Here is an 8,837-nt window from a genome sequence, read left to right on the forward strand (position 1 = left end):
ACTTATAAATTATTACTATGCGTTACGAAATGAAGTTTTCTACTTCGTTCAAGTACTAGCTAATCACACTACAGTTCTTGGGTTCGAATTCCTGCAAGGACAGTGAAGACGTTATTCCGCTTGTATTTCGTACCTTTTGTTTACTCTACCGCAGCCGTGGCGAAAATGCGATCGTGCGCCGAGCCACTGTGTAACCTGCAACGTGCATAGCACCTATGGAGGGAGGCGGACACCCGGAGAGGAAGTGAAGCAACTGTCTGCCTTATTAACGAATTTTCATTTTCCTTACGTCAAGCACTTAAATATAATTTTATACAGTACAAGGCTACAAACTAATGTTTAATACGTGTAACGAAGAAAGAAATGAACAATAAAACAAAGGACAAATTATCAACAACCTAAAATTAACTGTCTTCAGAATGTCTCTGCGACAGAGTTTCAAAATCAGGAGTTATGTCACTTACTGCCAGTCGTAGTTGATCACGAAGGTATTTGTCTGTCAGTCGTGATCTAAATTTGGTTTTTACTATTTTCATTGTTGAAAATAATTTTTCACAAACGTAAGTTGTAGCGAACATGGCTTCAAAAGAGCAAGCGAAAGAACGAAGCTTCGGATATTTTTTTATTTTTTTGGCAAAGATTTTAAAAGTTAAACATTTGTCAAGTCCTTACATCTAGCTTTCATTTAACATCACATTGTAAATCTGTGACTTTAAATTGAAGATCTAACCGCATTATTCGTACATCTGCTGAAAAAGGATCGACGTACAGAGATGATGATGATGATGATGATGATGATGATGATGATGTTGATAATGATAATGATAATCATAATAACACTTAAGCTTTTAATGTTTCATGAGTAACATGTAGTATAATGCCGTTTTACAATTTGTTCATAAGTATTACAAGGAAAACGTTTTCCTCGTAATACTTATGAACAAATCATACATTTAATATTTCCTCATATTGGCAGCAAAAAAAAAAAAAAAAAAAAAAAATGCGTCCTCCCATCCTACTTGAAACTTTCGTTTTTGTAGAGGTTCATGGTTTCGAGAGAGACATTGCGACGATTCGCCACTCGCAGGTCAGAGACAAATACAAATGGAGCGGAGTTTGACTCCAGTGAGTGAGAGGATGGGGTTTGTGGGAGGTAGGAAGCGCATAGCTATCATTGCGAGCCACCATGTGTTCGTGAGTCACATTTTCGCCACGGCTGCTCTACCGCATACATGGGCACAATTTTCGGTTACGTGAGGCACTCGATTTGAAATAGTTTGTTTACTAGGAGAGGAGACTGCAGAGTAGGATGGGAAATATAAAATGCTGTGACCTGCGTCACCTTATCGTAATCGCTAAGGCGGCCAGTGGCGAACTATTAGGAAAGCGCTTGATTAACGTGAGACTCTCGAAAACTTTTATTCAATTTGGCAAATTAATTCGGCATCCTTAATCATAAACCTCTTTACTGTTTCTCCGTCGTTGAATTAATTTAAATCACAGGCGAGAAATTGCGTAACTAGCCAATAATATTCCATCACGTTGTCTACGTTTATTTTCTTGAATATTCTGGCGTTTTTCAAGATTACTTAACAGATTTGCACATTCTCGACCTAAAATAATTTCAGAAAATCATATTTCGTTTTCTACGCACATTTGATATTTTTTTAATAAATTTCTTTTGGAAATAATACGTACAAACAATATTTAATTCCTCGTACCTTTTAATGCAGTTTGTTTAAGGTACAATGTCGTATTTAATATACTATGCAAATGTTAAGATCATAAATTTTCTTCTGAATAGTACGAAAAATAACATTTAATTTGTCTTACCTTCTAATTCAGCATGTTCTTTATGACATAAGGAGTAATGTCGTGGTATATTAAATTTATTAATGCCTAATAAGATTTTCAAGCATAACATACATCGCATTTTCTCCCCTTCTAAACAGCAAAAAACTCTTCCTTCCATTTCTCATGAAATAATCGTTTTCTAACGCGTACACACTACTTTGATAATGCCATTATGCCACCACTGATATTGCTTATGAAACTGATATAGAACCTGCCCACGCCTAGGAGCTACGTGAGGGAGGAACGGGGACTGTGAAGATGATGTCACTCAGAACGATAAGCTCTGTGAAGGTCAGTGACGCACAAATTCTCAAGTGAGGCACGATGCCCATCTCTGCTCTACCGGATAGGGTTGCCAACTGTTTTTTAAGAAAATACGGGAGACTAAGCAATCTATATATTTCACATAAAAATTGACGAATTATTCAATTCTATTAGCGGTACTTACTTACTTACTTACTTACTTACTTACTTACTTACTTACTGGCTTTTAAAGAACCCGGATGTTCATTGCCGCCCTCACATAAGTCCACCATTGCTCCCTATCCTGAGCAAGACCAATCCAGTCTCTATCATCATATCCCACCTCCCTCAAATCCATTTTAATATTATCCTCCTATCTACGAGTCCAAGTTTCGCAACCATACAGAACAACTGGTAATATAACTGTTTTATAAATTCTAACTTTCAGATTTTTTGACAGCAGACTGGATGATAAAAGCTTCTCAGCCGAATAATAACAGGCATTTCCCATATTTATTCTGTGTTTAATAATCTCCCGAGTATCATTTATATTTGTTACTGTTGCTCCCAGGTATTTGAATTGTTCCACCTCTCCAATAGATAAATTTCCATTTTTTATATTTCCATTTCGTACAAATTTCTGTCACGAGACATAATCATATGCTTTGTCTTTTCGGGATTTACTTCCAAACTTGGTGCAAGTAAAATTCCCGTGTTTTTCCTAATCGTTTATGGATTTTCTCCTAATATATTCACGTCATCCGCATAGACAAGCAGCTGATGCTTTGCTCTAGAGCAAAGTTAAAAAGTAAAGGTGATATAGTGCATCTCCTTGCTTTAGCCCACAGTGAATTGGAAACGCATCTGACAGAAACTGACCTATACGAACTCTGCTGTACGTTTCACTGAGACACATTTTAATTAATCGAATTAGTTTCTTGGGAATACCAAATTCAATAAGAATATCATATAAAACTTCTCTCTTAACCGAGTCATATGCCTTTTTGAAACCTATGAATAACTGATGCACTGTACCCTTATACTCCCATTTTTTCTCCTTTATCTGTCGGTACCTACTAAAATAGTTATTTATGATACAAATTCGGAAAGGTTTTCTTTTTGGCACGAACATAAAGTTTGTGGAATGAACCGAGCCTCGTTTCACAAACACACGAGAACCAAAAGGTAATTTTAAGAATGTGCATCATACAATCCTTTCTTACGATAGCACAAATTGACATTAAATATTTCATAGTTGAACAGGTTATAAAATCACGAACAAAGCGGTTAGAAAAACTTGAATGCTATATCTTGTAATTAGTACAGATGTAACTTTAGAATAATACGGGCTAAAATGTAAATATGAATGTTAAATTTGTTACTTATTTCTGTGGCTCGTCTTTGTTTAAAAATCTCCTCTAAAAGAAACTGCTGTACTTACGGCGGGCAAATGGATCACACACGCTCCTAGAGGAAGGATATCTCTCAAGAAAATCCAGATAACATCTTACATGTATTCTATGCTCGGATATTAGATTGCTTGATTACGGTGTAAGAAAACGAAGAGTAACCAAACTTTGCTTTAAAATACACTTCGATGTGTGAAAAATATATTACATGAAATTTAATGCGCATTTATGGCTTTGTTAGCTGCTGTCACGTCATTTTTAAAGCTCATGCAAAGATTCTGTCCGACGCCGAGGTGGGTATCCGGTGTGGCTTAGTGGATAAAGCATCAGCACGTAGAGCTGAAAACCCGGGTTCAAATCCCGGCGCCGGAGAGAATTTTTCTCCGTTCCATTACTCTTTCATCGTATGATGACGCAGAATATATGCATGGAAATATCATATGTACTTCGGTACATTAAAGTAATATATATGATATGCGTAAATCACTTCGTGATTTAAGATGGCGCTTATTCCGTCGGATCCCGGCCAACTAGTCACTCATAACGAGTGCACCTCATTACACGTGTGGACTTCAGTCCTACGTTCATAGACATCTATGACGTAATGCAGAGGGCGGCCACTAGAGGGAACCCAAGAGTTGGAACTTAAAACTGAGACGATTCTGTCCGACGCCGTGGTGGGTATCCGGTGTGGCTTAGTGGATAAAGCATCAGCATGTAGAGCTGAAAACCCGGGTTCAAATCCCGGCGCCGGAGAGAATTTTTCTCCGTTCCATTACACTTTCATCGTATGATGACGTAGAATATCTGCATGGAAATATCATATGTACTTCGGTACATTAAAATAATATATCATGCAAAGAGATTTTAAATGACATTAAATTCTGATTTCAATTTCCCGTAACTGAAATAAAACTTTAAATAAAACAAAAGGTGACAATATTTTAGACAAGAAAACGGAACAGGTGACGCTGGCTGTTTATAGAAGACAGATTCGATGGCATTGGAAATCATTTCTTCCGATCTATGGATGGTTTTGTTGAACGCATTTCCTGGTATGGTTTATCTGGTCTGCTCTGTATTTATTTATAAATCGTCTGCTATTGAATCTATTTTCAGATCTTTCCATATGTTTCAGCTGTTGTTTTATTTATTACTCTATACCCACTTCTCTGTAAAAATCAATTCCTGTACTTTGAATTACTTTTTTAGCTTTCATCGGGCAAATTTCACTTGCATAGTGTAGTGTAGGTCTGACTGTGACTTCATATATTCCCATTATAAACTTTATGCACCTTACTAAGATTGAAAATATTACTTATTACTTTTTATTCAGTTAATAAATCTTATATCATTCATAAGGGCTCAAAATCCATACTTGTTGATTAATTGTTATTTATTATGACTGTATTTATTACACAACATTGGTAATGACAGAAATGACAGTCGGCAATAGCTGATGATTGGCAATCGACGATGGCTCTTGACTGGCAAACGACAATGACTCATGACTGGCAATCGACGATGGCTCATGACTGGCAATCGGCGATGGCTCATGATTGCCAATCGACGATGATTCATGACTGGCAATCGACGATGACTCATTACTGGCAATCGACGATGGCTCATGACTGGCAATCGACGATGACTCATTACTGGCAATCGACGATGGCTCATGACTGGCAATCTGCGATGGCTCATGATTGGCAATTGGCGATGGCTCATGACTGGCAATCGACGATGGCTCATGACTGGCAATCGGCGATGGCTCATGATTGACAATCGACGATGACTCATGACTGGAAATCGTCGATGACTCATGACTGGCAATCGACGATGGCTCATGACTGGCAATCGACGATGACTCATGACTGGCAATCGACGATGGCTCATGATGGTAATCGACGATGGCTCATGATTGGCAATCGAAGAAGGCTCATGATTACAATCGGCGATGGCTCATGACTGGCAATCGGCGATGCCTCATGACTGGCAATCGGCGATGGCTCATGACTGGCAATCGACGATGGCTCATGACTGGCAATCGGCGATGGCTCATGACTGGCAATAGGCGATGACTCATGACTGGCAATCGACGATGGCTCATGACTGGCAATCGACGATGGCTCATGACTGGCAATCGACGATGACTCATGACTGGCAATCGACGATGGCTCATGATGGCAATCGACGATGGCTCATGATTGGCAATCGACGATGGCTTATGATGGCAATCGACGATGGCTCATGATGGCAATTGGCGATGGCTCATGACTGGTAATCGGCGATGACTCATGGCTGGCAATAGGCGATGGCTCATGACTGGCAATCGACGATGGCTCATGACTGGCAATCGACGATGGCTCATGACTGGCAATCGACGATGGCTCATGACTGGCAATCGACGATGGCTCATGACTGGCAATCGACGATGGCTCATGACTGGCAATCGACGATGACTCATGACTGGCAATCGACGATGGCTCATGATGGCAATCGACGATGGCTCATGATTGGCAATCGACGATGGCTCATGATGGCAATCGATGATGGCACATGACTGGTAATCGGCGATGGCTCATGACTGGCAATCGACGATGGCTCATGACTGGCAATCGGCGATGGCTCATGACTGGCAATCGACGATGGCTCATGACTGGCAATCGACGATGGCTCATGATGGCAATCGGCGATGGCTCATGACTGGCAATCGGCGATGGCTCATGATGGCAATCGACGATGGCTCATGATGGCAATCGGCGATGGCACATGACTGGCAATCGGCGATGGCTCATGACTGGCAATCGACGATGGCTCATGACTGGCAATCGGCGATGGCTCATGACTGGCAATCGGCGATGGCTCATGACTGGCAATAGGCGATGGCTCATGACTGGCAATCGACGATGGCTCATGACTGGCAATAGGCGATGACTCATGATGGCAATCGACGATGGCTCATGACTGGTAATCTGCGATGGCTCATGACTGGTAATCGGCGATGGCTCATGACTGGTAATCGGCGATGACTCATGGCTGGCAATAGGCGATGGCTCATGGCTGGCAATCGACGATGGCTCATGATTGGCAATCGACGATGGCTCATGACTGGCAATCGACGATGGCTCATGACTGGCAATCGACGATGGCTCATGACTGGCAATCGGCGATGGCTCATGACTGGCAATCGACGATGGCTCATGACTGGCAATCGGCGAAGGCTCATGACTGGTAATCGGCGATGACTCATGGCTGGCAATAGGCGATGACTCATGGCTGGCAATCTACGATGGCTCATGACTGGCAATCGACGACGGCTCATGATTGGCAATCGGCGATGGCTCATGGTTGGCAATCGATAATAGCTGATAACTAAAGATGACAAAATTCTTTCGTAAACACGATACCAGCGTATATGTGAATCGAATATTGTACATGACGTCAGAGGAAAGGAGGTAGAATTGTTTTCTGTACCGTCTGGTTACAGCAACAGTGCTGAACAGTGGTGCTACGTGTCCAGTGCGGTAGTATGTGAGCGAGTCGATTTCTAACCTGTAGTGCAGTGTTACTGTCATTACTTTACATATTAAGTCTTTCTATATCTGTAGGCTTTAGTTGGATTGTACTAACACTTACATTGGTTATATTTCACTCCTAATGTTTCCAACAGGTAGTGCACAACGTTTATGTTCTACCGAAGTATACTCCATCTGTATGTCTGAAACCTGCTATTGTTTACATCTGACCGCTACGCAGAGTTCAGAAACATCCACACTGTGGCCAATGGTTGAAGCGTAGACAACCTCGTGTTCAAGGAAGGAGTGGTTTCATCATTACTGATGACTGACAATCAGCAATGACTAGTAATCGGCGATGGCTGATGACAAGCAATCGGCGATGGGATGGCTCATAACTGGCAATCGGTGATGGCTGATGTGCTGGCATCGGCAATAGCTGATGACTGGCAATCGGCAATGGCTGATGAATGGCAATCGGCAATGGCTGATGGACTGGCATCGGCAACGACTGATGAATGGCAATCGACGATGGCTGATGACTGGCAATCGATGACGGCCGATGACTGGCATCGGCAATGGCTGATGACTGATAATCGGTGATAGTTGATGACTCACAATCGGTGGTAGCTGATGACTGACAACTGGTAATGGCTGGTGATTGGCAATCGGTGATAAATAATGACTTAAATCGGTAATGGCTGATGACTGGAAATTGGTGATGCTCATAACTAGCAACTGGTGATGGCTGTTGGCTAGCAATTGCTAGTGTTGGCAATAACTGAAGATTGGCAACTGGTGACGGCTGATATTTGGAAATTATTTATATTCGATGACTTGAAAATAGTGATGACTGAAGACTAGCAGCTGGTGGTGGCTGATCAGAATGTGTTATGTCGATGTCTGGTGACTGGCAACTAGTGACGGTTGCTAACACGATAACTGACAACTGGTGATGTCTGGTGGCTAAAGTAATTAACAGCTGGTGATGACTCTTAATTTTATAACGCTTAATCGTGATTGTAATTGTTGACTGAACTCCGTTATATCTTAATAAAAAGCAGGCGAGGGACTGATTTGTTGATTGGGTTTACAATCACACTTCGTTGCTTCGTCCAGCTTCACACAGAGTCGAGAGTGGTAAGTGTACTTGTGGGTGGTGACTACAATGTTTCTAGCTTTCTGTTCTGCAGCTGAAGGCTAATAGAGACAGCGATACACTACAAATTGATTATAATGGCCGCGCCTTATTTGGCGAACTAGTCCATCATGTGTCTGAAAGGAACGTTGAAGCAGGAAACGATTTCTGCACAGTCGGCCGACCTTGAATGGAATTGAACCACGGACTAACGACTGCACATTGTCCCTGGTGCTAGTACGATAAAAGGAATACTTTTACTTTCATCCTGGAAGATACAATGCCAGAGGACACAACATATTTCACGTGTGTCTGTCAGAATGGATCTTAAAACTTTAAAGAGCAAGATCCAAACCCCAGCCTTAACTCATCAGCTGGCTCACGACTTCTCATCTCACTGACCTGAAGATCTATTTTGAGAAAATTTGTAAAGGACAAAGCGATAGCGGTGCAAATTTTTTTGCTGACCGCTTTGGTTTCGGATGTTACTGTCATTAAACGTGAGACTACTTATGCGAAATCAATCAATCAATACAGCCATCAATAAATCGATCGACCAATCAGTCAATCAATCAAAGCCAATGAAGCAAACTATCATAATGTTCAACGAAACAAAACCAAACCAATCGGATGAAATGGACACAGGATCAATTAATCAAACTAATTGGCGAAAATGAC

General features: G+C 41.3%; 1 non-coding gene across 1 annotated transcript; it reads left to right on the forward strand.

Moving 5' to 3' along the window:
* The first annotated feature begins 4,190 nt into the window (after positions 1 to 4,190).
* TRNAY-GUA (transfer RNA tyrosine (anticodon GUA)) lies at positions 4,191 to 4,262 on the forward strand. The gene has a single exon. It is a non-coding gene; the product is annotated as a tRNA-Tyr (tRNA).
* The last annotated feature ends 4,575 nt before the right edge of the window (positions 4,263 to 8,837 follow it).

Source organism: Periplaneta americana, chromosome 8, assembly GCF_040183065.1.
Source record: "Periplaneta americana isolate PAMFEO1 chromosome 8, P.americana_PAMFEO1_priV1, whole genome shotgun sequence".
Taxonomy (NCBI): domain Eukaryota; kingdom Metazoa; phylum Arthropoda; class Insecta; order Blattodea; family Blattidae; genus Periplaneta; species Periplaneta americana.